A 27,817-nucleotide genomic window follows, 5' to 3' on the forward strand; every position below is an offset into this window, starting at 1 on the left:
CCCTCATAGCTCAGTTGGTAAATAATTTGCCAGCAATTCAGGAGACCCAGGTTCAATTCCTGGGTCAGGAAGATCCTGTGGAGAAAGAAATGACAACCCACTCCAGTATTCTTGCCTGGGGAATCCCATGGACAGAGGAGCCCAGTGGGCTACATTCCATCGGGTCACAAAGGGTCAGACATGACAGTGACTGAGCATGCATGAACATGCATGCATGTGTCATCAACTAGATTGGCTGATTTTTTTCCTTCCCTCCTTTTTTTTTTTTTTTGGTCTTTCCTTCCCTCCTTCCTTCTGCTATGATCAGGCCACCCAAGATGGCTGTTCTCTTGCCCTCTGTACATCCCCTGCTCAACCAGACCCTGCCTCACTTACACCCTACTCACATGACTGAACTTCCTCCTTGCCTTCTTGCCCTCTGCACATTTAGTGACTGTTATAATTTTCAGACCAGAATATCTTCACTCTGATAGGTTTACAAAGAGGTAGTAAGGTACATGCTCCTGTACTGGTTTTGCTGTTAACCACTGAGACAACCAGACATCAATTTCCCTTATAACTGGTAACCTGCTTCTTCCCCTGATAGCAGATGGCTGCCATGTCTTGCCTGCCCTCTGCCATCCACGATGGGGTGTTTCTCCAGGATTCTTTTTCTTCCAATGTGTAAAATCCCCTATCCAATGTACTATTGATGTATCTGTCACTGTTTCTGGGCTCTTTCTTCCTTCTTGTCTTCTTCTCTTTCTCACTACTTCCATCCCTCCATCTTTTCCTTCCTCACTGCTACTTTGTTGGAAAGTTCTGAGCATTTCTGTTTGTCTGTGTGTGGGGATACACTGATAGTTTGTTGAATGTACCTTTCATCAAAGATATTTTACACTCTTGAACTTTCATGAGTGTAAAGGAGAACTTGCATGAACATTTTCTCCTTTAATCCTCACAATTTAATGATATTTAGAGATAAGATTTTTTTTCCACTTTATTGATGAGAAACTAAGTCTCCAAAAAGCAAAGTATCCAACTCAAAATCAACTGTTACTAAGTAATTGAATTTCTACTCTTATAACATGCTCACCAATATTCACCAACTTTACATGCCATAAAATTACAGAGTAAAATGTCTATTAGGTGTTTCATGATTATGCTACCTGAGCAGATGGCAGAGTCTGGCCTGCAAATATTCTTTCCCTCTCAGCTCATTACTCTTTTCTTTATCTTCAAAGGCTAAGAGAATACCAGCATCTCTCCATGTTAGATGAACTTGGAGACTCCACCAATTACAATCTTAAACAGAGAATCCTCTGAAACCTAATCAGAAAAACTCAGAATATTTTAAATGGTCTCCCAACCCTCTAACTTTCCCTGCAAAATTAGAACATTTTTGTTCTAATGTAGACTTTCAACCCATAGGTCAAAGTTTTTTATGTCTCCTATAAGATAGATGCAGGTCCTTATCTAATGCTTCTTCAATGAAAGTAGACAAGAGGATCACACAATCTAAAGGTAATTTTGGCTTGTGATATTGTTAATGCATCCATGTTGAACCACTTCACCTTTCCCTTTCTAATTTCACATTTGTACTTGTATAAATGCCCAAACATAAGCATTTTTTCATTTTAAAAAGCAATTTTTAAAATCTAAAGCTATTTTTTAAACCAGCACATGATCTCTATTCCTCTTCCTCTTTCTGACAATGTTAAAATTTCCTAACTTGATAGATTTGTGAATTTAAAAAATAATCAGTGGGACAGCATGTCCTCCATTAACCTAGGACCTGAATGGTACATCCATTAAAAACAAAACCCCCAAAACCTGATAATAACATTCCATGTAAAGAGTTCTGAAGTCAAATATGGTCACTGTTGAAAGAGCTGATAGAGAAAACAGAGACATGATTTTTAAAATACATTAAAATACATATGCATGTATATATTAATGGAAATATAAATAACTTTGCATATATACAGGTAAGCCTAGCTTACCAGGCTTTCCTGTCTTTCACCATCTCATGGAGATTGTTCAAACTCATGTCCATTGAGTCAGTGATGTCATTCAGCCATCTCATCCTCTGTTGTCCCCTTTTCCTCCTGCCTTCAGTCTTTCCCAGCATCAGGGTTTTTTTCTAATGAGTCAGCTCTTTGTATCAGATGGCCAAAGTACATTCTTATTAAAAACCTTAGAAGATTGTGGCTGCAGAAGGAGGGCGTTGAGAGGAGGTGACCACCAGTTGACTGAAGAGCTGGACCTGGCAGGGCAATCAGGGGCTCCTCACCTCATCGCCTGGTGTTAGAGGATATGTTCTGCCCACCATTCCCACAGTGGGAGCTGTTTTCAAGGATGCAGATTTTAGAGAGTAACACTTTGTTGAAACTATCTTGATGGTGTATGTGACTAAATCTCATCAAGGCCTTTATATAAATCTTTACAATTCTGGCAGCTACCTGGGTGGAAATCTATCCATCTCTTGGCTGCCCAGGACCAGACTCATATGTAAGCTACCTTGCTTATCAAACCTGCCAACTCCCAACCTGGAATGGTCTGTCTCTTTCTTGGGACTCTCTTCACATGCCATGTATGAGGACCAGTTTCAGATTTTATCTGAGAAGGTCCTGATGTTTTGAACCCACAATGGCTTGGGGATGTGTTATCTCCTTAAAGGGTGTTGAACAAAAGAACCCTCAACATAAAAATGGAGTCAAGTTTATTCAGTGATTACTGACTACTATAGCCTGGGAGACAACATTTTACATAGCTCTGAGAAACTTCAGAAGAGATAAGGGGGATGGTCAGTATATATGTGATTTTGGCAAAATGGGTACATGAAACCAAGCTCACATCTCAGGAGAATTTTGCTGCTAGTCATGAGGAACAAGAATCTTAGTTAATGGTTTTAGTGTTTTTCTCAGTATGGGAAGATGCAAGAAACCAGGTTCATAAAAAAATTTCTTCTGAAAATATCTATCTGAAGGCTTGTTCTGCCAGTTTTTCCAGGGTACAGAGTGCCTCATTTCTGATCTCTACCCTGATCTCTATCCTTCCCCCATTCTACCTTCATCTAAATACTCAGAAGATGGAAGTTAAAGTAGGGAAAGTTTTCCCCAAGTGGCACTAGTGGTAAAGAACCCTCCTGTCAATGCAGGAGACACAAGTTCCATCTCTGGGTTGGGAAGATTCCCTGGAGGAGGACATTGCAACCCACTCCATTATTCTTGCCTGGAGAATTCCATGGGCAGAGGACCCTGGTGGGCTACAGTCCATGGGGTCACAAAAAGTCAGACACGACTGGGACAACTGAGCATACACACACTTTCTTGTTTATAATAATTTAAAAATATAATTATTATAAATGAATTTCAGTGGCTCTTTTACCCACTTGTAGATTCAACTCCTGCAATATTCATCCTCAAGTAGTTCTAAGAAACACAAAGGACTGCTGTATGTGTTCTCACAGACAATTAAGCCCCCTTGGGACTCTGCTATTTCTCCATTAGATTCCAAAGATTCCTCTGGGCACAATAATCTTCTAGTAAACTCTTCCATTGCTCCCCCAGGCATCATTGAGAGTACACTCTGGTCCACAGTAGATAAAAGTGCACGGGCTGGAACACCTCTTCCCTTGTGTTAGAGTTTGTCAGAAGGGTCCCCAAGCAGTGCTGCCTGTACACCAACACTTCCAGAATTTTTATGTAAAACTGCTCTTTCAGTTTTTAGTTATCAGTTTCTCTCTCACTAGACATGCATCCAGGCTGGAGATGTATTTGAGTGACAGCCACTATGTACTCAAAATGCTCATTCTCTTTCAATGACAAAGTTCTATTGAGGTGTGTCATGCCTGCTTCCTTTTTACCTTTTAATGAATACATTTCCAGGAGGCTTCTCAGACCCTGTGAAGAGACTTCTATCAATGCCCAAATATTCTAGACTTATCAGAATGTCAGCACTAGACATAGATTGGACTAAAAATGAAACCCTTGCTATAGGAATAAGAACACATTGATGGACTAGTAGAACTGAAAAACCAGTTGGTGCTCTGATGCTTAGGAAAAAAAAAAAATTAATGACAATTTGAGAAGAGAGCAACTCAATGCCTATTAGTCATATTCCTTTGGGGAAAAGAGTCTGAGGGAAAACTACATAATTGTGAGCTAGTTTGGAGTTCCAAAATTGACTCCCTCCTAAAATGAGGAAGATAATTCTGGATACGGAGGCCTGGTTTTGTCACTTATTGACTATAAAATCTCTTTTATCTTTAATTTTCTCATCTGGACAATGGAGGATCCTAATAAAATTGGAGAAAACCATGGACTTAGATGCTACACTTCTCCTCTTTGGGCAAAATTACATATATAATAATTTTTCACTCTCTCCTTTCAATTAGTGAAAACATGTGCATTTTAAAGTTTTTTTAGTGTCAGAATGAAAACAATATTTTGTGTAATACTCTCTGTAGCATATGAACATCAAGGTCACGTTGGTTTAACATTTTATATTTATATCACTTTTACAAAGTCAAGATACAACAGTCTGAGCCTGAATGTAGTTTCTTTTTGACAGAAGTCCTCTGTGCCTAGTTGCAGCTTTCTTCTGCTTGTTCTTCAGAATGACCTGTTGAAGGTTTCTCAGGTGCCAGGCCTGAATGAAACAGGGGTGGTGAGGGGGGCAGAGGAGAGCATCCCATTGATGCTAGTGTATCTCACTGAATTCTGTGTCTTCTCTTGAGGTCTTGAATGGTATTCTAGGACAGTGAGGGAGACAACTGAGAGTGAGATCATTTGCATTTTCTGAGCACCATGAGAAATTTTGCCTTCAAGCAACTAAATTTCTCAGTCTGATTAAGAAGAACTAGGAATTAAAATGAAGTTCATGGCTCTTCCCTTTGAGCTTACTGAATTCTTTCCCTAAACTCCAAAGTTTACCCCTATTACTGAGTTACTGGGTGGATTGACTTTGTACACTCTAAAACACTATATGAATATTTTTAGGGTAGTCAACATGTAAGATCGAATATCAGAGCTGATTTATTAAGCAGCCATTTATTGCCAAGACTTAGGACCAAAGTCAGAGTGAAGATTGATGTTATGTGCCAGAAATGCAATATCTACAACAATAGCCTGGAGCTAAAAATTAGAATTCCAACAACAGAAACAATTCTCCATTCTTAACAGGTCCCCTTAATTAAACCAGCAGTGATCCAAGAGTCTTTGGGAACTATTTCTCAGCTGCCATGTCCTGCTCTGCACTGATGGAATGATTGCAGGCATTGAGGCCAAAGATGAGTAAAGTCATCAAGACAGGATGCCCTCCTCTGTGACGTCTCCACTTCGGATGTTTGCTCTTCTGGTCAGTGGGACTGCTGGGTTTGCACTGTGCTCCAGCAAGAATTACAAATGGGAAATCCACCCTTCATGGTCCTACAAACCACACTCATCACAGGCTACAGAGAAGGGCTGCCTTTTGCTCTCACTGTCTCTGCTGTATTTCACTAAGAAACAGCTATCGGTAAGATACAGATGTTCCACTGTATATTAATGAAATAGCTCTTCAAGGTGCCTTTGGATTTTTGACATGTTCTCCTTTCCTTTGTCCTTAGGAGGGGGTTAGAAACTTTATGTTCAACCCCAAGTGGCTCTGCTCTTTTGTCACTAGCTTTTCCTTTGTCTAAGCTATAAACTTCAGTCTTCTATTCCCTTGGATTAACATTTTTTCCCCCAGGGACTTTACACTCAGTTCCCAAAGCAAGTAAACTGATGCTATACCTATTCTCATTAGTCTTCCAGAAGTATTTAGTCAAGTCTGGATTCCAGAGGGAAATAAAAAGACTTACACTGCCAAACTGGGCCTCCCTGCTCTAAGAAGAACATGCTAGCCACAGAGTATTGAGACTCGCGTGCAGATTCTACACTTTAGGACAGTTTTCGTATGCAACTAGTTGTCTGAGGTGTGTTTCTCTTTGCTTAGAAATGGAATGGGGTACAATCTGTAACTCAGTAGGTTATAAACTAAATTTTCACTGAAACTTTGGTATTTCACCCTGCAAGTAATGTTCCTTGAAGGAAAGATGTCACCTCTGGAAAAGTGTCTCATCTGCACCTCTCTGCTCATTTATTCAAAGACTGTTCTTTAGTATCTACTATGTGCATGTCCATCAATATTCTAGCTGCTGGGTAGAGCAGTGAAAAAGATGACAAAGCTCTGGCCTTTATGTTTTTCAGTTGCTAGGTTGTATCCAACTCTTTGTTACCGTAGGGACTGTAGAACTGTAGGCTTCTCTGTCCTTCACTATCTCCCAGAGTTTGCTCAAATTCATGTCCATTGAGTTGGTGATGACATCCAACCATCTCATTCTCTGTCGCCCCCTTCTCCTCCTGCCCTCAATCTTTCCCAGCATCAGGGTCTTTTCCGATGAGTCGGCTCTTCGCATCAGGTGGCAAAATTATTGGAGCTTCAGCATCAGTCCCTCCAATGAATATTCCGGGTTGATCTGCTGAACAAATAAACATGATAAATCTAGATGGTGATATATGCTGTGTAGGAAATTGTTTTAGTCATCTTGAGCCGTCATAACAAAATACCATGGACTGGATGACTTAAGAAGAATTTATTTCTTCATGATTCTGGAGGCAGGAGATCTGAGATCAGAGCACTAGCACGGTCAGTTTCACATGAGAGCTCTCTTCCTGGCTTGCAGATGGCTGCTGTTTGGCTATGTACCGGAGTCCTGCTCCAACTGGTCCAGGGGTTCCCTCAGGATGGACGGCGTCAGCGATGTGAATGAGAAGACACAGCGAGTCTCGGTGTTTCCAAGTGTCTCCTGCCTTTATTGTTTTTTAAGACAGCTTTTATATCTTTAGTGGTACATAGAAACAAATGTATAGAGTCATATCAAATCAGCTTAATGGGTCAACAGTGTTGACCTTTACCGACATCGTTTGCATATCTTAGTTCATTTTGTTTACATCATCTTCTGGCCTGGGGGCCTGCCAACATCTTGTGACTCTCCTATTGATAAGGGTTGATCAGTCAGAACACTTTTGTATCAGGCACAGCAGGAAAGAATCCATCAATAGAAAGTTTCAAGGCAAAACCTGTTTTCGGTAATTTACTCTACGCCTTGAGCTTAACAGAAAAGAATGTGGTCCCATAAAGTCATAGAACAGCAAGCTGAAGGTCAGCTCTAAGTAAGAATTTTCAGTCAAATCAACAATTGTCTCACTATTTGTATTACAGCTAAACTTCTATTTATATAAATCTTCAACTATTATGCTTTTATTATATAGGCTAAATACGTTAAGAGTAAAAACATAGCGAGTAAATATAGACTAAACAACAGTTTCACAAAGCAACATTTCCTATATTTCCCAACAAGCCTTTTTTCCTGCTAAGGGTTTTGTGCCCATAGGGGCTTTCCGTGTGGAGGCTCTCAATGCTGTTTTATTATTAAGGAACAGTCATGCACATTAGCTCCAAAGGTACAGGTACATTTATTAAACAAACCAATATGTTAGCAAAAGGAATTTAGATCAGCATACTCTATATCCCAGATAATTTTATTTAGGGTGCTACCGTTCAGGGGCCTTGTTGATTGGGGTTTCAGAATGATCTATTTCAGAAGAGAATCAGGAAAAGCCTTTTGTCCAAGTCACAGAAGACAAGAAGAGGTCTATTATAGCAAGCGTCAGAAAGAGAGATTTAATTTTTAAGGTGAGCGCTGAGGCAGCCTCTCAAGAATCCCCGAGGCCTGAGAAGCCGCGCTCAAATCAGTCCTCTTTCTCATGACTCTGTCATGGGTGGGATCTCGTGAGCTGGCTCCCGGCAGCTATGGCCTCATATGGTGGGGAGGGGCTTCCCAGGCAGCTCAGTGGTAAAGAATCTGCCTGCCAATACAGGAAACACAGGTTCAATTTGTGGGTCAGGAAGATCCCTGGAGTAGGAAATGGCAACAGACTCCAGTATTCTTGCTGGGGAAATCTTATAGATAGAGGAGCCTGGCCTGGCAGACTATAGTCCATGAAGTCGCAAAAAGTCAGACATGACTTAACAACAGAAACAACAAATAGCAACACGTGGTGGAAAAAGAGAGAGGCAAATTCTCTGGTGGCTTTTTTTAATAAGGGCACTAAACCAATCATGAGGGCACCACTCTCGTGATCTTATTTAAATCTAATTGCCTTTCAAAGGCCTTGTGTCCAAATCCATCACACTGGGACCTAGGGATTCAACATATGAATTTTAGAGAGATGCAATTCAGCCCATAGCATAGCTGAGAAGGTGACAAACCTGTGAGATGTTCAAATAGAAATTATTTCAGACATAGGAAGAGCAAATACAAAAGTCCTGAATATCTAAAGAATATAGAAAGTGAATATGACTGGAGATAAAGGCAAAAGAGATATTATCAGCTTGGAGTAAGATGGTAGCTCTGGAGAGAGAAGAAAGTATTACTAGATGAAGCAGAAATACAAAAGTATCAGGGTTAATGGATTAGAGGTGGAATATGAGGAAGAGGAGGAATCAAGATGACTACTGAGCACTTGGATGTACCATTAACTCTAAAGGGAATTGGGAACTTATGACCCAGAAGAGCAAAAGCCACTCTTTATACTCTCAGAAAATTGGCAAACAGTTAACCCAAATGATCTCACAAAAATCCTTATATAGCTATGGGTTGGTCATTCTGAAATATAATAAAAGTATCTTCAAAATAAGTTTTTTTTTCCAAAATAAGTCTCTGAGACTTTGAGTCTAGTAAAATGAAAACCAAAAGATGAAACTGATCAAAATCAAGTTATGGATCATGAATTCATATATACATTTTGACTTGCCTTCCCTCAATTTATTTCAATTATATATATACTTGTGTGAGAAACAAGTTATTTCTGTATTAAAATAAATCACCTGCAATGCAGAAGACCATCTACAATGCAGGAGACTTGAGTTTGATCCTTGGGTCTGAAAGACCCACTGGAGAAGAGAAGGGCTTCCCACTGCAGTATTCTTGCCTGGAGAATTCCATGGGCAGAGGAGCCTAGTGGGCTACATTGCATGGGGTCACAAGACTCAGACACGACTTAGCACCTAAACCACCATCATCGTGAATAACCACAATAACTAACATTTATAAATGCTTGCTTTGTTCTCCTTTTTAGAGACTTTGAGCATGAATGTGATTGTGCTAAGCAGCTTCAGTCATGTCCAACGCTGTGACCCTATGGACTGTAGTCTGCCAGGCTCCTCTGTCCATGGGATTCTCTAGGCAAGAATGCTGGAGTGAGTTGCCATTCCCTTCTCCAGGGGCTCTTCCTGACTGAGGGGTCAAACCCACATCTCTCATGTCTCCTGCATTGGTAGGTGGGTTCTTTACCACTAATGCCACCTGGGAAGTTCACATTATTAATTAAGTTAATGAACTAGTGCAAATAATTGATCCTTTCAACAGTGTTCTCATTAGGCCCACTTTACAGATGGTGAAACTGAGGCATAGTTAGCTGAAATGAACATTATAAAGTGATACAGCTAGTAAGTGGGCAGAACCAGGATTAAGCACAGCAATCTGAAACCAGAGCTCACCTCACTCTAATGTCTCATTCATGATTAAGAAGGCTAAAGAAGTTTGGGCAATTAATGGATTAAATACACTTATCTGAAGACTAATGGTTCTTAAAAAAAAATTGTAAATGTTTGTAAAAATTATCTGTAAAAACACTTTTATATACTGTGTAGGCTCACATACAGCACAATTTCCAATTTATAACACAATAAGGACTTTTTCAGAGCAATCCAATGACTTGGTCATGAGCTAAACTGAGTCTGCTTTGTGATTTCTCTCTTGGAGTTTGAACAATGGTTGTCATCATCCTTTAGAAGTTGTTTGATCTATTCAACTGACTATGACCTGTTAAATTAATTCCAGTTGATAACATTTACCTGTTTGTGCAAGCTGTCAACAGAAAACACAGAAGATGCGGGTTTGATCCTTGGTTTGGGAAGATCCCCTGGGAAAGGAAATGGCAACCCACTCCAGTATTCTTTCCGGTAGAGTCCCATGGACAGAGGAGCCTGGCGGGCTACAGTCCATGGGGTCACAAAGAGTAGGACACAATTGAATGACTAACATTCACTTCCAAACACAAGACTTGGTTTCCTGATTTTGGTATAGAGAAAGAAAATGACTGAATTTTTAATATGACAATTTTAGAAACAATAGTGGCTTTATATACAATTCATCTTTTATCTGCATCATGATATTGTTTTCTTCTAATGAGTCACACATCAGTGCCCCTAAAAAGTGATCCAACTATCTTCAGTAATTTTCTGAAAGAATGTTTTCAAGGCATCATTATTTGCAGAGAAGGAAGTACTATTAGTAGTTTGTGTGCTAGTCCAGCTCTGCATTTAATGACAGAGTAACCTGAGGTGAGATTTGGGACACAAACTTTTAAATGTTTGCATATGATGGAAACTTGTTTGTGTTCTGAGTGGTGCTCACTAATTAGTGCTACATGTTGTCAAAACTTTTCCAGTATCTCATTTTTATAGCATAATAACTTCAGCCTGATTCTTACTGAGCAGGTACCTCTGCTAGTTTTTCTCAACAGGCTGTGTGGAGGGAGAAAAATCAACAGCCTATTTATAACCTCAGTGAGATGAACAAGTCCAGGAAGAGACTCAGTCAAGTTTTGCATCCACTTGACAGTCAAATACATGTTTTTCTTATTTAGATGCACAGTTTACAAGCCATAATTGACAGTTTTGCAGAACTTCTCAAGATCTTGTGGTTCTTTAGGGCCTTACTGAGGGTGCTATGAGTATATCTATAACCACCCTTTCCCGCCAAGTTCAATTCCATAATGTGCTCAATAAATGTTAAGGCTAGCTAAGTAATTGGAAGAAAGCTATTCATCACCTGCAAAGCTGGGTGATAGTGATTTAACAAAGAGAAATCTGAACAGTCTCCACATGGCAAAAGGTCCAAGGTTAGAGTGATTGTGTTTTTGATTTTAAATATCTTCCAAATGTATTATGAATTTTAACTTACTTAATCTTGCTGATTGTTAGAGATAGGGATGGACTTCCCTTGTGGCTCAGCTGGTAAAGAATCCTCCTGCAATGTGGGATACCTGGGTTCGATCCCTGGGTTGGGCAGATCCCCTGGAGAAGAGAAAGGCTACCCACTCCAGTATTCTGGCTTAGAGAATTCCATGGGTTATATAGTCCATGGGGTCACAAAGAGTGGGACATGAGTGAGCAACTTTCACTTCACTTCACTTCAGAGATAAGAATAATGGAGGATTGATTTAATCAGAGCTAAAAGCCATTTTTTGCACTTGATCATAATTGATTCATCCTGGTGAGTATATGGCTATTGCTACTCTTAAACTTAAGGCAGAATATACTAGTGGAAACTTACAATGGAGCAAAAACTGCACTTTTTATACTGCTTATCATGAAAGATGCATCTCTGTTAAGTCATGACTCCTATACAGAAACAGGAATGGTCCTGGAATGTTATTAAAATGAACACTGTTGGAAGTAAACAGATTTGAGGAGAACCAGACTTTAGTTCCTTGTGTCACTACTTACTCTTACCTTTCCAAGAAGAGTGTCACCTATGTTCTTTTTCTGTCTTTTTCTCACTGACCTTTCCAGAGCTGTATCACTTTAACCATATATCTACCTATTCCTGCTAAACTCCTTTTTCCCAGGTGTAATGACATAAATTTCTACTAACAATCATTTACAGAATGGTGTGCATCTCAGAAAGAACATCCATTTCATTTCTTAGTGCAGTTCTTTCATGTAAGATCCATTTAATTCCAGATGTTCATGTGATGAAACTGAGGCTCGGGACCATTGAGCACCATTTTCCGTGGCCATGTACCAATAACCAACAGAGTGGAGAAGGCAACATGGGTGCCACAATTATGCTGCTCTGAATATTTCTGCACATGTGGGTCTGAACTACTTACATCTGAATTGTCTGAGTAGTTTTTACAAATGGTGATTTCTGGGCTCCATCCCAGAATTACTGAATCAGAATCTCTTGCAATATAGCCTATAAATCTCATTTGAAGTAAGTACTACAAGTAATTCCAATGCACACTCAGTTTAAGAATCCCTCTATCATTCTATAGTACCATTGAGTAAATCATGTACATAAGATTTTGGTTTTATGTTTGTTTGTTTGCTTTAACACAGTTCATCCTCAGAACAAACCTGGTTGTTGCACAGAACAGGTATTAACTTTCTGCTTCTCCCTTTCTCCCAGTGTCTTTTAAGATAGATAAACTGAGACAAGGGGGAAAGTGATTTGCCCCAAGTCACATAGCTTGTCCCAGATTTAAAAGCATTCATGCAATTTAAAGTGCCATTACCAGAAATCATTTGAGTAAGACTGCCTTTTACTGTGAATCTGTGCTCGATGTGCTATGGAGGAAAATATTGTTTCAGTAATTCTCTGTAGTGTAGTCTGTGCCTGTGCAGACTTTGAAGATGGAGTGTAGATTTCTAAATTAGGAGTAATGAGCAAATCTTGATAGAGAATGCAATACTGCTCTTTGAGAGTGACTTTCTATACTAAGTTCCAATTTGTTACATTATTTGTTTAGATCTCCAAAGGTCTAATTCAAGAAAGAGGAGGTGATAAATTCAAAGCCTCTGCTATGGGTCAATGGGGATGTACCCTTTATTGTGACTATTAGAAGGAATGATGCTTCTACAATATGGAAGACATCATTATTGACTAATGATCTTTTCTGACTTTGTTGTCCCTTTTGAGCACTTTCCTATTTGTGGCACTGTGGAAGGAAATCAGTTTGGCATTTACCTAGGATGGCATATTTTATTTTTTGCCACTAAAACTGGGGGGAAATGACGTGGAAATTGCCATTGAAAAAGGGAAGGCAAAGATAAAAGAACAAAAAGATTGTGGATGTTCTGTATTGCATTGATTAGTAACTCATTCTTCTATCACTTTCTCCTTCTCCATCCCCCAAAGATGAGTGCAATTGTGTGATAGTTTGAAGATTCTTTGGCATTGTAAATTTGGAAAACTCAGTAGGGCCACAGGACTGGAAAAGGTCAGCTTTCATTCCAATCCCAAAGAAAAGGAATGCCAAAGAATGCTCAAACTACCACCCAAATGTACTCATCTCACACACTAGCAAAGTAATGCTCAAAATTTTCCAAGCCAGGCTTCAACTGTATGTGAACTGTGAACTTCCAGATGTTCAAGCTGGATTTAGAAAAGGCAGAGAAACCAGAGGTCAAATTGCCAACATCCGTTGGATCATTAAAAAAGCAAGCGAGTTCCAGAAAAACATCTACTTCTGCTTTATTGACTATGCCAAAGCCTTTGACTGTGTGGGTCACAACAAACTGTGGAAATTTCTTCAAGAGATAGGAATACCAGACCACCTGACCTGCCTCCTGAGAAATCTTTATGTAGGTCAAGAAGCAACAGTGAGAACGGGACACGGAACAACAGACTGGTTCCAAATAGGAAAAGGAGTATATCAAGGCTGTGTATTGTCACCCTGCTTTAACTTATATGCAGAGTATATCATGTGAAATGCCAGGCTGGATGAAGCACAAACTGGAATCAAGATTGTCGGGAAAAATATCAATAACCTCAGATATGCAGGTGACACCACCCTTATGGCAGAAAGTGAAGAACTAAAGAGCCTCTTGATGAAAGTGAAAGAGGAGAGTGAGAAAGTTGGCTTAAAGTTCAACATTCAGAAAACTAAGATCATGGCATCTGGTCCCATCACTTCATGGCAAATAGATGGGGAAACAATGGAAACAATGAGAGACTTTATTTTCTTGGACTCCAAAATCACTGCAGATGGTGACTGCAGCCATGAGATTAAAATATGCTTTCTCCTTGGAAGAAAAGCTATGACCAACCTAGACAGCATATTAAAAAGCATAGACATTACTTTGCCAACAAAGATCCGTCTAGTCAAAGCTATTGTTTTTCCAGTAGTCATGTATGGATGTGATAATTGGACCATAAAGAAAGCTGAGCGCTGAAGGATTGATGCTTTTGAACTGTGGTGTTGGAGAAGACTCTTGAGAGTCCCTTGGCCTGCAAGGAGATCAAACCAGTCTATCCTAAAGGAAATCAGTCCTGAATATTCATTGGAAGGACTGATGCTGAAGCTGAAACTCCAATAATTTGGCCACCCGATGCGAAGAGCTGACTCATTTGAAAAGACCCTGATGCTGGGAAAGATTGAAAGTGGGAGCAGAAGGGGACGGCAGAGGATCAGATAGTTGGATGGCATCACCGACTTGATGGGCATGAGTTTGAGTAATCTCTGGGAGTTGGTGATGAACAGGGAGGCCTGGCGTGCTGCAGTCCATGGGGTTGCAAAGAGTTTGATATGACTGAGTGAATGAACTGAACTGATCCCCCAAAGATATGATTCTTTTGTGCAGGGTTCAAGTCCTTGTTCCAACCTTGGGCAAGTAAATTTTGTTGCAATCAAACTAAGAACCTAAGGATGGTCCAGTCACATCACTGGTTATTGATAGGCTGAGATCAGCACAAAACAGATAGGAAGTTAGAACATCCTATATTTGCAAGGAGCGAAAAGAAGTAACAGATCACAATGGCAAGGAGACTGGAGTTTCCATATTCCAGAGGGATGCTGTGGCTGGTGGCTGTGCTAGAGCAGTATTGATGTGACTTCTGTAATGAAGAGCCAAGGGATATATTAATAAGTCTAGGGACAAGAGCAGAAGGAGAGTTAAAGGATACTGGCTGATGAGTGTATATGCATGTCAGTCTCTGAACTCTACATCAAGGCTTATTGGACTAAATGTGTGCATGAGATCTCCTAAAGGATCTTCACTGTTCATCTCTTCTATCTGAGCTCTACATTTCCAGTGTTTATTATACTTTTTTCCCTCTGATTCAATCTCCTCTCTCTTGTCTCTCCTCCCCAAATCACTTTTCTCCAACCCTAGCAAATTTTCCTTAATTTCTTAAGGAGAGCAGCTTAGTTATCTGTTTGTCTTACTCCTCATCTATGACCCAAATTGCCCCCTAAGTTATATAGCTAACCTGGCTGTTCTGTAAGTTTTGGACCCAGAGCCACTTAAAATATCTGTCAAAACTGCAGAAAGTTACAACTAATTTTTATTTATTGTGGATTTTAAAAATTTATTTATTCAAAATTATTTGATGATGCTTTCAAGAAAAAAATGTGAGAAAGAGAAGATTCCTTAAATTTAGGAAGTAAAGGGATCCAGTGTTATTAGTTACTCAAGATGATTTGATTGCCATAATTAGACCTTAATTTTACTGAATTAAATTTTCTGGCATTAGAGAAAAAAAAGAAGATGGGAGAATTATGTAGCACTGACATTCTGGCAGAAGAAAATATTCAAACTAGTCAACAGAAATTTTTTTCATAAAATAAAGTCAAGCATAAATTTATTGCATGTCATTAAATAAGAGATGATATGACTTGCAAAAGATGTATATTAATAAATGCTTTCAGAATGGACAGCCATTAAATCAATGTTCTTTGAAGCTAGAGGGCATGGTATTACATTGTAAGGGCAATTCTGTGGAATAGTGGAAAACACACTGGACTTGGAATCAAAGATCTGAATCTGAATTTTGTAAAACCTTTATAGAAACTCTGATTAACATTTTTATCTCTAAAGAATACTGCTTGTTCATGAGTCGTTTTGTGGAAATAAAATAAATTCATAAATATGAAAGTGCATATATTTGCCTGGCTTAAACTAGAAGATAAATATTTTTTAAATTTGACTTGGGAGGAAAAGGAAGATATGGGAACATATTCATCTATCAAGTGCATATATTTTTCACAGGGCATCTAACTTTATTTTTTGCATTTCACATGTGTAATTTTCTTTCAGAAATATTATTCACGCTTCAGAGAAAGAAAAGAGGTTCTTGATCCTGGGATGATCTTGGTTCATAGAGATTCATAGATTTTCAAAAAAATTAGCAAAACAACAGTAATACCATTTTTCTTGATTGTTCTTCTAAGGATGTGCTAATGGCCTCACCTTCTAAGCCAGGGGAGTTTCACAGTGGGCCGAACCCTCTCTGCTCCTGAAATTGGAAACTAGGAGGCTTCATAGCTTGAGGGAGGACAGAGCACAGGGTCCTTCTTGGACCCCAATAGGGGACTGACAACTTTCCAGATTAGCCCACAGCAACAGAAACTGCTATCCTCTCACTAGCACATGAGGGAATACTGCTGCTCAAGAAGTAACTAGAAGTTTTTTAAAGACCCTATTGTAAATATATCTATGTATGGCAACAAAATACATTAACTTCTCTCAGGAAAATTAAGTGTCCTTAAAGACATTCAATTATAGCCTCTCAAAGGACTGATTTTCAACTTAAATGTTTAATAAATGAATATTAAAAAAGAATTGAAATTATTGAGAACCAAATGCTTGAGAGAACTTAGTTTCTCAAAATACAGGGGAAAAACACAAAGATATGCAAACCATCAGGGAATATGTAAAAGACTTGGAAGACAGATTTAATAAACAGAGCATAGACTTAATGGGAATTCCAGAAGAAGGTAAATGAGTATATGGAAGAAAGGCTATAATTTAAAGCAGAGAAGAAAGAGGAATGAGAAGAAATTTCACCCAAGCTAAAGAATGACTTGAATCAATAGATTAGAAGGGTTTGCTGAGATCCAGGAAGGAAGGATTGAAAAAAAAAAAAAGTCACATGTATCAAGGAATATCCTGGTAAAGTTTTTGAACTCTAAAAAGAAGAGAAAAACATACAAGTTTCCAATAACAATGAATACTCTTCAAAAGGAAAAACAATTTTGTGTCAGACTTCTCAGTAGCAGCAATAAAAGCTAGAAACAGTGGAAAAAACCTTAGGACTGATCAGAAGAGATGACTCCAACCTAGGAATCTCTGATCATGATATTCTCCGCTAGTTAGGATGAAAAATTTGAGGATACACAAATTCTAAGAATATGACATGCTATCATCCTGTCAGAGAAAAATCACACAAGAATAGACATAAATGAATCCAAACAGAAACTTCATGATAGGAGATGTGTAAGAGGAAAGGCATTAGTTTTGAGCAACTAGTTCTGAACTTGCATAGTTAAATCTAAATAGTTAACAATAGAGTGATTGAAGACACACAAAAGGAATACTAGATAATGATAATTAAAAAGAAGGAACACCCTGTGATCAGGACAATCCCTAAGAGGTTGGGTGGCCCAGAGCACCTCAACGATGTGTGATGAGGAAAATAATAGCCTCCCAAAGATGTCCACGTTCTGAGATCCCCATGAATGTGCTATGTTATGTGGCAAAGGGGACTTTGCAAATGTGATTAAGTTATGAACCTTGATAGGGAAATTATTCTAGATTGTCAATCTAAGCATATATGTCATTTCCATAGAAACGTTCCAAGATATGGACAGTGGAACATTTTACTACAGATGAATGGTCAAAAATATGGCACTGACTTTCAAGAAGGAGTAAATGTCCATAAGCCAAGGAATTTGGGAGTCCTCTAGAAATTGGAAAAAGCAAGTATCCTTCCCTAGAGTCTCAAGAAAGGGACACAGTCCTGCTGATACCTTGATTTTAACCCTTTGAAATCCATGTTAAACTTCTAACCAACAGAACTGTCATATAATAATTATGTGCTGTTTTAAGTCACTAAGTTTGTGGCAATTTATTATAGCAGCAATAGGAAACCAAAACACAGTAGCGTCCACTCAAGTTAGCTGTACTTGAAAGAAGACCACACTGTTACTGATAGCACTATATGGGACTAGCCTGATAAATTCTATTAGAAACAGGAATGGGGACTTACCTGGTGGTCCAGTGGCTAAGAATGTGCCTTGTAATGCAGGGGACATGAGTCCAGTCCCTGGTTGGGGAACTAAGATCCCACATGCTGCTGAGCGCTAAACCTGTGCACCACAACTACTGACCCTGCGTACTATAATTCGAGAATCCGTGCACCACAACGAAATATCCGCATGATGCAACTAAGACCTGCCACAGCCAAATTAGTTCATTAGTTAACAAAATAAAAAATAAAGACAGGAATGGTCACTTTGGTTAAAAAAATACACTTAGGCATTGTTACTTATAGGAAATACCCTGAAATAATATCATATTGACAATGAATGAAAGGATTCTAATGAAGTTACAATGGCAATATCAGTATCAGGTAAGAGAGAATTTAAGGCTAAAAGCTCTAAACAGCAAAGATATTGCAAAATAATAAAGTGCTATTTATGAAGACAACAAAACTATGCATCATGTACAACAATCTAAGCGGCTCTTTGCTGGGGTCCCTTTGTCTTGTCACTTTGGCAAAGTTATATTTTAACTAAACTTTATACCAGGTGATCCTGTGCTTTACTAACCTCTGAACAAAGCACACCTTTCAGATCTTTTGATCACACAATGACTCATTTAACCTGTTGATTCTTTTCTTACATTAAAGAAGCAGAAATAAAAAATAAGTAATTAATGGATGACTAGATCACTTCCCCAACTTTCCCTTCAGTAATCTTGTGAGCAGATAGTGTGAACAGATAGAATCTAAAAAGAGATCACATGGAGTTAACAAGCCTGCAAGCACTGGGAGATGGTAAAGAATCTGACCTCCTACCTCAAGAATTAACTGAAATCAGTTTCCTTTATTCCCTTTAAAATCTTTCATGGCTGAGCAGAATCTTCAGAGTTGGTTCCAGGATACAAGTTCAAAAAAAGAAAAGCAATCTTTTCCTTTCCTGCACTTGTCTCTAGAGTATTTGTTTTTGAGCAGTGAGCAGTGAAACCTAAGTTTTGTAATAGTTTTACAAACATATATTTTTAAAACCCTTATTGGAAATGCAAAGAAAATATGATTTTAAAATATAGTCATAATATTTTAAAATGTAGTCATAATATTTGTTTAAACTTTTTGGACTTAAAAAAATCAGTTTTAGTAAAGGAAATTAGAGAGCTTTCTATTTTTCCCCCTAAATCTTACCATAGCTTAGGAAAAATATTGCTTCCTTTAAGAAAGAACTCCAGTTTGAATAACCTCTTGTCTCTGGTAAATTTTTAATGGCACCTCTTTAATGATTCCCCAAAATCTTCCAAAGCAATTGATCATTTACTTTACTCTTTCAAGGGATTAACGTTGAAAATTTGTATTTTACCAGGGTGCTGTGCTGGGCTTAGTCACTTAGTCCCATCCAACTCTTTGCAATCCCATAGACTTAGCCCACCAGGCTCCTCTATCCATGGGGATTCTCCAGGAAAAAATACTGGAGTGGGTTGCCATGTCCTTCTCCAGGGGATCTTTCCAATCCAGGGTTCAACCCAGGCCTCCCACACTGCAGGCAGATTCTTTACAGTCTGAGCCACTATGGAAGCCCAAGAATACTGGAGTGGGTAGCCTATCCCTTCTCCAGGAAGTCTTTCTGACCCAGGAATCAAACCAGGGTCTCTTGCATTGCAGGAGGATTACTTTACCAGGATCAGTTCAGTTCAGTCACTCAGTCATGTCCTTCTCTTTGCGACCCCATGAATCGCAGTGCGCCAGGCCTCCCTGTCCAGCACCAACTCCCAGAGTCTACCCAAACCCATGTCCATCGAGTCGGTGATGCCATTCAACCATCTCATCCTCTGTCATCCCCTTCTCCTCCTGCCTCCAATCCTTCCCAGCATTAGGGTCTTTTCCAATGAGTCAACTCTTCACATCAGGTGGCCAAAGTATTGGAGTTTCAGCTTCAACATCAGTCCTTCCAATGAACACCCAGGACTGATCTCCCCTAGGATGGACTGGTTGGATCTTCTTGCAGTCCAAGGGACTCTCAAGAGTCTTCTCCAACACCACAGTTCAAAAGCATCAATTCTTCAGCGCTCAGCTTTCTTCACCGTCCAACTCTCACATCCATACTTGACTACTGGAAACACCATAGCCTTGACTAGATGGACCTTTGTTGGCAAAGTAATGTCTCTGCTTTTGAATATGCTGTCTAGGTTGGTCATAACTTTCCTTCCAAGGAGTAAGCATCTTTTAACTTCACGGCTGCAATCACAATCTGCAGTGCTTTGGGAGCCCCCAAAAATAAAGTCTGACACTGTTTCCAGTGTTTCCCCATCTATTCCCCTGAAGTGATGGGACCAGATGCCATGATCTTAGTTTTCTGAATGTTGAACTTTAAGCCAACTTTTTCACTCTCCTCTTTCACTTTCATCAAGAGGCTCTTTAGTTCTTCTTCACTTTCTGCCATAAGGGTGTTGTCATCTGCATATCTGAGGTGATTGATATTTCTCCCAGCAATCTTGATTCCAGCTTGTGTTTCTTCCAACCCAGCGTTTCTCATGATGTACTCTGCATATAAGTTAAATAAACAGGGTGACAATATACAGCCTTGATGTACTTCTTTTCCTATTTGAAACCAGTCTGTTGTTACATGTCCAGTTCTAACTGATGCTTCCTGACCTGCATACAGGTTTCTCACATAGTTTTCTATAATTGTATCTGAATTTTTCTTAGTATTCCCTGACAGTTTTTTGAAACTCTTATTCTCAGTTCTCCATGATTGGTTTTTACTCTACATTTTCAGTTCCATCTTGCATTAATCTGCTTCATACTTCTGGCCAATCCTCAGCAAATTACCAATCCTTTCCACATCATCCTTTTCTTTGAATGTTCTCTTGGCCTGCATGCTCTGACTGAATTTAGGTTTCCTCTTAAATTGTCACTTCCCTTGACGCCCTTTCTGACAAAAGAAATGCTGTGTCCTTCTTACTCTTTACTGTTATTTGTAGACCATTTCCCCTTCTTCTGTACATCTGTAGAAATCCCAGGTGATATCCTGCAATGTTTTTTTTTTGTTTGTTTTCTGGAGTCCTCTATACCCCATCATCATTTCATGACTATTTTAGCATTTGGTCCCCTGTTATCGAAAAGGATACCTTTGCCATAAATATATGACCAACTGTTGAAATTCTCAACCAAACTGGGGAGAGTTTCTCCCATCTAGTCCTAAATCTTGGTGATTTAAGTGTCCTATAGATGACCTTTCCAGTGCTGTGGGCCCTGGGCTCCTTAATGTCTTCTGCAATATATTCATCTTTATCTGTGCTTGTGCCACATCCCTCTCATGAAAATCCTAGGCCATGTTACCGCTGATAACTACACAACCTTCCACACACATGTGTGTGCCCACTAAGTCACTTCGGTCATGTCCAACTCTTTGTGACCTTATGGACCATAGCCCACCAGGATTCCCTGTCCATGGAATTCTCCAGGCAAGAATTCTGGAGTGGATTGCTATGCTCTCCAGGGGATCTTCTCCACCCAGGGATGGAACCTGAGTCTCTTACATCTATTGCATTGGCAAGTGAGTTCTTTACCACTAGTGTCACCTGGGAAGCCTGCACAACCTTGAAAATGTGGATTTCAACACTCCTCTCTGATTATAATCTGTGCTGTGCTTAGTTGCTCAGTCATGTCTGACTCTTTGCAACCCCATGGACTGTAGCCAGCCAGGCTCCTCTGCCCATGGGGATTCTCCAGGCAATAATACTGGAGTGGGCTACCATGCCCTCCTTCAGGAGATTTTCTCAACCCAAGGATCAAATCCAGGTCTTCCACATTGCAGGCAGATTCTTTACCGTCTGAGCCACCAGGGAAGTGATTATAATCTATTAACTGGTTTACTCTCTCTGTTATCTACATTTCAAAATTCTGTGACTCTATTCTTAGAGGCATATAATCAAATGGTCACCTTCACAGTATTTCTCATCTTTTTATGTACTCTCTTTCCTTATATGCCTACATCCCATATTCCATCTCTCTATTTTTTCTTTTCGTATACTCTTATCTTTTGTGTCTTTTTCTTCCTGCAACATATTTGTTTGACAGAAGTCTGTTAATGCCAACTCTCTGCCTATTCGAAGTCTAATACTCATAGTTTATGTCGTGGTTGGAAAACAGGTAAACTTTGTTGACTTTTTCTTCTTCAGTTCAAAACTAACCATTGTGTTGTCTGCCAATCTGATGGTGTTTCCCTAGCATTTCTCTCAGAGAAGGCAATGGCACCCCACTCCAGTACTCTTGCCTGGAATATCCCATGGACGGAGGAGCCTGGTAGGCTACAGTCCATGGGGTCGCGAAGAGTCAGACACGACTGAGCGACTTCACTTTCACTTTTCCCTTTCATGCACTGGAGAAGGAAATGGCAACCCACTCCAGTATTCTTGCCTGGAGAATCCCAGGGACGGCGGAGCCTGCTGGGCTGCCGTCTATGGGGTCGCACAGAGTCGGACACGACTGAAGTGACTTAGCAGCAGCATTTCTCTCATCCTCTCAGACAAGTATGTCACAACTTATCCTCTCCCTTCAGAATTCTGGCACCTTTCATCCCCTCTTACCTAATGATGTTCTCTCTTTCGTTGAGGAAAAGAAAAACCAAAACCTGAACCAGTAAGACCTTCCAATCCCTGGAGACATACAAGCTCACATTGTGGCTCCCTACTCACTAGATCTAAACAGTTATGCTCTGCCCTCCCACCTGTTTCCATGGCTCTGAGTTACTCTTTCCACCTGTGCTCTAATTACTTCAGTCTCTCATCTCTGAGAACATCTAGCAATTATCCCTTATTATCCCTTATCTTTCTCTCTCTACTGAGTCATGCCTAGCAACATATAGCATAAAGTAATAATTTCCCTCATAACAGTTCTTCTCATGGTGCTTTTTCTCTTCCAGCTATGTCTCATTTTGCTGTTCTCCCTTTTACCAAGGGATCACCACAGAACCATAGAAACTCAATGTTTTCACTTCCTTCTTTCTCATTCTTTCTAAAACCCACCTTAATCAGGTTTTATAATTCACCATTCCAATAAAATAGCTCTTATCAAGGCTACCTGTGGCCCCTACCTTGCTAAACCCAATGACCATTCTCAGTCTCCATCTTATTCAAGTAATTGGCAGATTCAACACATGAATCACTCTTTAAAAAAAAAAAAAGGTTGATTGTCTGATTGATTGATTTTTATATTTTTGACTGTGGTGGGTCTTTGTTGCTGTGCAGACTTTCTCTAGTTGCTGTGAGCAGTTGCTATTCTTCATTGCGGTGTGTGGGCTACTCATTGTGGTAGCTTCTCTTATTGTGGAACACAGGCTCAAGGTGTGTGGGCTTCAGTAGTTGCAGCGTGTGGGCTCGGTAGTTGCAGCTCAAGGACTTTAGAGCACAAGCTCAGTTGTTTAGCAGCATGTGGGATCTTCCTGGCCTAGGGATCAAACTGGTGTCCCCTGTATTGCAAGGCAGGTTCTTAACCACTAGACCACCAGGAAAGTCAAGATCACTTTTTCTTGAAAAATTTTCATGATTTGGCTTCTGGAACATCATCCTCTCGATTCTCATACCTCACTGGCCATTTTTACACTTAATCTCCTTTACTGGTTCTACCTAATCTCCTGACTTGTAAATTTCAGAGGATGCCCAGGCTCAGTGTTACAATATCTCTCTACCTTCACTTGGTGATCTCATCTCATCTCATGGCAAGAAGTACCATCTCTGTCCTCACTGCTTCTAACTTTATGTATGTCTTTCCCCTGAACTACAGATTCATATAATACTTCATTTGCTAGGACTGAATCCTTGGAGTCATCTTTGACCTTTCTCTTACATCACATAAAAAATTTAATTTGTCAGTAAAAGTCTTTTCAGCTTTATTTGAAAACTACATCAAAAATTCAACCATTCTTGTCACTCTTCCACAGCTATTTTAGTCCAAATCACCATTATCCCCCAAATGTATTTCAGTAGTCTCCTTTTTTTTCCTGACTCTTCTTTTGACCCCCTAGATGCAAATGGTAGATAATTCTACTCCTTAAAATATTCTCCAAAGTCCTAATATTTTCTATTTAAAAGTGATCTGTGGACCAACAATCATTGCATCATCTATGAGCTTGTTGGAAGTGCAAAAATCTCAGGCCATATGCCCACACCAAGTGAATCCAAATTTAGAGATTTAATATCTTCAGGTTGTTCATATTGCACACTAATGAGAAGAAAGGCCCTCTGAGTTCTGTCCCTTTCCCACACTCCCCATCACTTCTTGCCATGCTCCCCATTGATCCTGCCCTGGAATCACTACATCCTTCCTTGCTCATTGCTGTTCTCTGAATGCATCTGTCAGGCTTCATCTTCAAGGTCTTTGTATTAACTGTTCCTTCCATCTGAAATGTACTTCCTCCAGATACTTGCTGTGCTAAGTAGCTTCAGTTGTGTCTGACTCTTTGCAACCCCATGGACTGTAGGCTGCCAGACTCCTCTGTTCATGGAACTTTCCAGGCAAGAATACTGGAGTGAGTTGACATTTCCTCCTCCAGGGGATCTTCTCGATCCAGGAATCAAACCTGCATCTCTTATACAGCCTGCATTGGTAGACAGGTTCTTTACCACTAGTGCCATCTGGGAAGCCTGTTTCCAGATATGTGCAGTGTTCTTTACTATGATTCTGCTCAAAAGTCACCCTCTCAGAGAGATCCTTGCTGACTACCTCATCTAACAGAGCAACCAAATCCCCACCCCTACATTCTCTTTCTCCTTTTCCCAGCTGTATTTTGCACAGCTGGTATATTATAAATTTATTTGTTTTTTATATATGTCTCCATGTTAGAATGTAAGATCTATGAAAGCAGGAACTTTATATTATCTACCATGGGAGTCTCTGGTCCTAGCAGGCCATCAATAAAATATTTGCTGAGTTAATGAATAAATGCAATGGGCACCTCAGCTGTACCTGATTCTTTGCCATCTCCTGTGCATACTCTCTCCGTGTGTCTTCCCCCATTCTCTTCTATTGAAATGCCATCCAGACCCAAAACCGTCACTCAAACGCTGTGTCTTCCATTAGGCCTTGCCCAACTTCTCCAGGTGAAAATAATTTTTCTTTCCTCCTTTCATATTTAACTTTGTATTGTTATGGTAGCACCTACCACATCCTGCCTCATGCTTTGCGTATTCAAATTATCAATTATCTTTGTTATCAATTTTATTGAGATAAAAATTTACATATAATAAAATACCCACATTGTAACTGTGTAGTTTGAGGAGTTGACAAATGTGTACCCCATCCAACCACTAACTTAATCAAGATATAGATTATTTCCATTACCACAGGGACATCTGTCATCCCTTTTGCAGTCAGTCCCCCTTGCCCCACTGATTCTATTTAAGCTTTTTACTTGGTTTAAAAACTGACTTGTCTTCTTATTGTTGAGTTGTAAGAGTGTTTTATATATTATTTATATTAACATCAATTTATTTTCATATGTACTTATATATTCTGGATATAAATAATTTATTAGAAATTGCAAATATTTTTCCCATTGTTGCTTGTCTTTTTGTTTTCTTAAAATCATATTTTAAAGAGCAAAAATTTAAGTATCTTTTTTGTAAGTACTATTTATTGTCTAAAAAATCTTTGCTTACCTTAATGTCACCATTTTAAAGTCAAGAATTATTTCTAATTCTAGGCAATTTTTGCAGGTATTCAGTGATGGTTATATGATTGTTGAATTTAAAATTATTAAAGCTGGCAGAGCATGGCTCTAATGTAGCTAATTGTCACCCCAGTTGTTTAGCTAATGATTAAACATATGGGTGGTCAGCTCAAGTCATATGTGACACTACCAAAATGGGATTGCTTCTGTCATAATGTTCCTACTAACTGTGATCTTAGCAATCTATAGGCACCAAAGAAGCATAAATTCAGTATCAGTCACATAGCTGGAAGCAATAGGAATCAGATCTGCTTTATGAAAAAATGGATTTGTAGAAAGGATATTGATACTTCCCTGGTGGTGGGTGTGGGATAAATCGCTGGTCAGGGAAATAAAATTTCCCCAAGCTGCATGCCGTGCAGGGTGGCCAAAAAAGATAACAATAATTTAGAAAATAATAATAAAATAAATAACAGAAAGGATATTGAGTAGCTCGCAAGATTTAAGGGAATCTACTAAAGCAGGCTTTGTAAACAGGCAGGAACCTATGGCTCTGGAAACCGAAGATTCTAGCATGATGCTTCCCCTGCTCGCGCAGTGGTTTATGTGGACGTCATCTCTGGTGAGTACCTCCTCCGAACACCTTGGCATCTATGGTCCACTAACTGGAGTGAATTTTAACTGTCCCTTAATTTCTGCATTATTTGTTCATAAATCAGTATTATGGGGATTCCCAGCTGGCACTAGTGGCAAAGAACCTGCCTTCCAATGCAGGAGACATAAGAGTTGTGTGTTTCATCCCAGGGTTGGGAAAATCCCCTGGAGAAGGAAATGGCAACCCACTCCAGTATTCTTGCCTGGAGAATCCTATGGACAGAGGCACCTGGTGGGCTACAATCCATGGGGTTACAAAGAGTTGGACATTACTGAAGCAACTTAGCACACACATATGCAATATTATGGGCAGAAATATCAAATCTGTTGAGCTTTTTGTGTGTGTCAAGCTGCATTCTAGGTGCTGAGGATCTCCTCACAAACAAAATGTATAAAAGTGCTCTTTCTTATGAAGCTTATGGTATTGAAGAAAGTGCAGGAAATAATGATAAATTTGATAAATAAGCAAAATATATAATAGGGTGATGTGCCTGTTACTGGTTTTCTGGAAGTAAGTAGAGAGTGTATCTCCTATTTCGGCTCCTATAATAATCAAGTGGGCATTTTATCACATATAAATGTATGTGATAATCACCTAATGAGATGTTGGGGAGGCAAAAAGAAAGAAAGAAAAGTATTATAATATGGATATTGTTTAATTTAAAGCATGGATGAATGCTTATTATTCACATTTGCCCAGTAACATTTATTGAACTCTTTATTCCAAGTGCTATACAAATCAGTTTCACATATATTATTATTTAATTTTATTCTAATAACAATCCTATAATCCCTAAATTACTATCCACCTTTTCTTGAGATAAAGCAACTGGAAGTTGAGAATGATTGAACATATTTGAGGTTGGACGCTAGAATTCATCCCCAGGTCCTTTCATTCTATATCCTGTGTTTCTCTCACTATGCCATTCATCTAGTTAACAGTGAGGACTGGCAACTGGAATTTTGAATGAGAGGAAGTTTCTTGTGTGTTAACTTCCTTCACCTGGTTCCTGTTCCCTACCCTGACACATGATAAATTCCACAAATGTCCTTAATCCAACAGAATAAGTGTTAATGATTTTACCTATAGACTTCATTGATATTTCAAAATAACAACTGGCCCCTACTGCAGTTCAGGGCTGATCATTTCCACTTCTGGGGATAAGAAATCAGAGGAAGAGAAGCAATTATTTCATCTTGCACTGACTGATGAAGTGCTTCTCATCCATATCAAGTCAGATCATAAAATACATAAAACTGCATAAAAAAATTACCAGCACGGAGGAAAGTGTTTCCACTGACCTCAAAAACACTCAAGGTGTCACTAATCTGGGGGTCACAAGAAGGACCATTATCATTGCTTGTTTTCTTCCATTAAGTGTTTACACTTGGCATTCTGTTTTGCAGTAAGCTCAAGGTTATGCTGTCAGTGCAAGATCATTAGCTTTACAATTTTGCAAAAAGCATTTACCTTAGCAAATGCTCATCCCAACCAGAGTGAACATGTTTATGTCCAGGTGTAAATTCTGTTGCTGGGAGATCTGCTTGCTAATTACACTGGCTACTGTTCTTTATTTCTCTATGCATGAATTGGGCACCAGAAATTCATCAGAAACCTTTTCTTCCTGAACGACATTAGCTGAAGATTTTAGCATAAGCTTGAA

General features: G+C 39.3%; 1 long non-coding RNA gene across 1 annotated transcript in view; it reads left to right on the forward strand.

Moving 5' to 3' along the window:
• The first annotated feature begins 206 nt into the window (after positions 1-206).
• The window catches only part of LOC145546532 (uncharacterized), a 37,070-nt gene continuing 9,459 nt past the window's right edge, over positions 207-27,817 (forward strand). Inside the window, exons 1-4 of the long non-coding RNA XR_014082990.1 lie at positions 207-1,503; positions 5,166-5,499; positions 6,689-7,701; positions 26,037-26,121. This is a non-coding gene — a long non-coding RNA (uncharacterized LOC145546532). The remainder of the gene's footprint in view (positions 1,504-5,165; positions 5,500-6,688; positions 7,702-26,036; positions 26,122-27,817) is intronic.

This window comes from Giraffa tippelskirchi, chromosome 4, assembly GCF_054371585.1.
Source record: "Giraffa tippelskirchi isolate mGirTip1 chromosome 4, T2T-mGirTip1v1.2.pri, whole genome shotgun sequence".
Classification (NCBI taxonomy): Eukaryota; Metazoa; Chordata; class Mammalia; order Artiodactyla; family Giraffidae; genus Giraffa; species Giraffa tippelskirchi.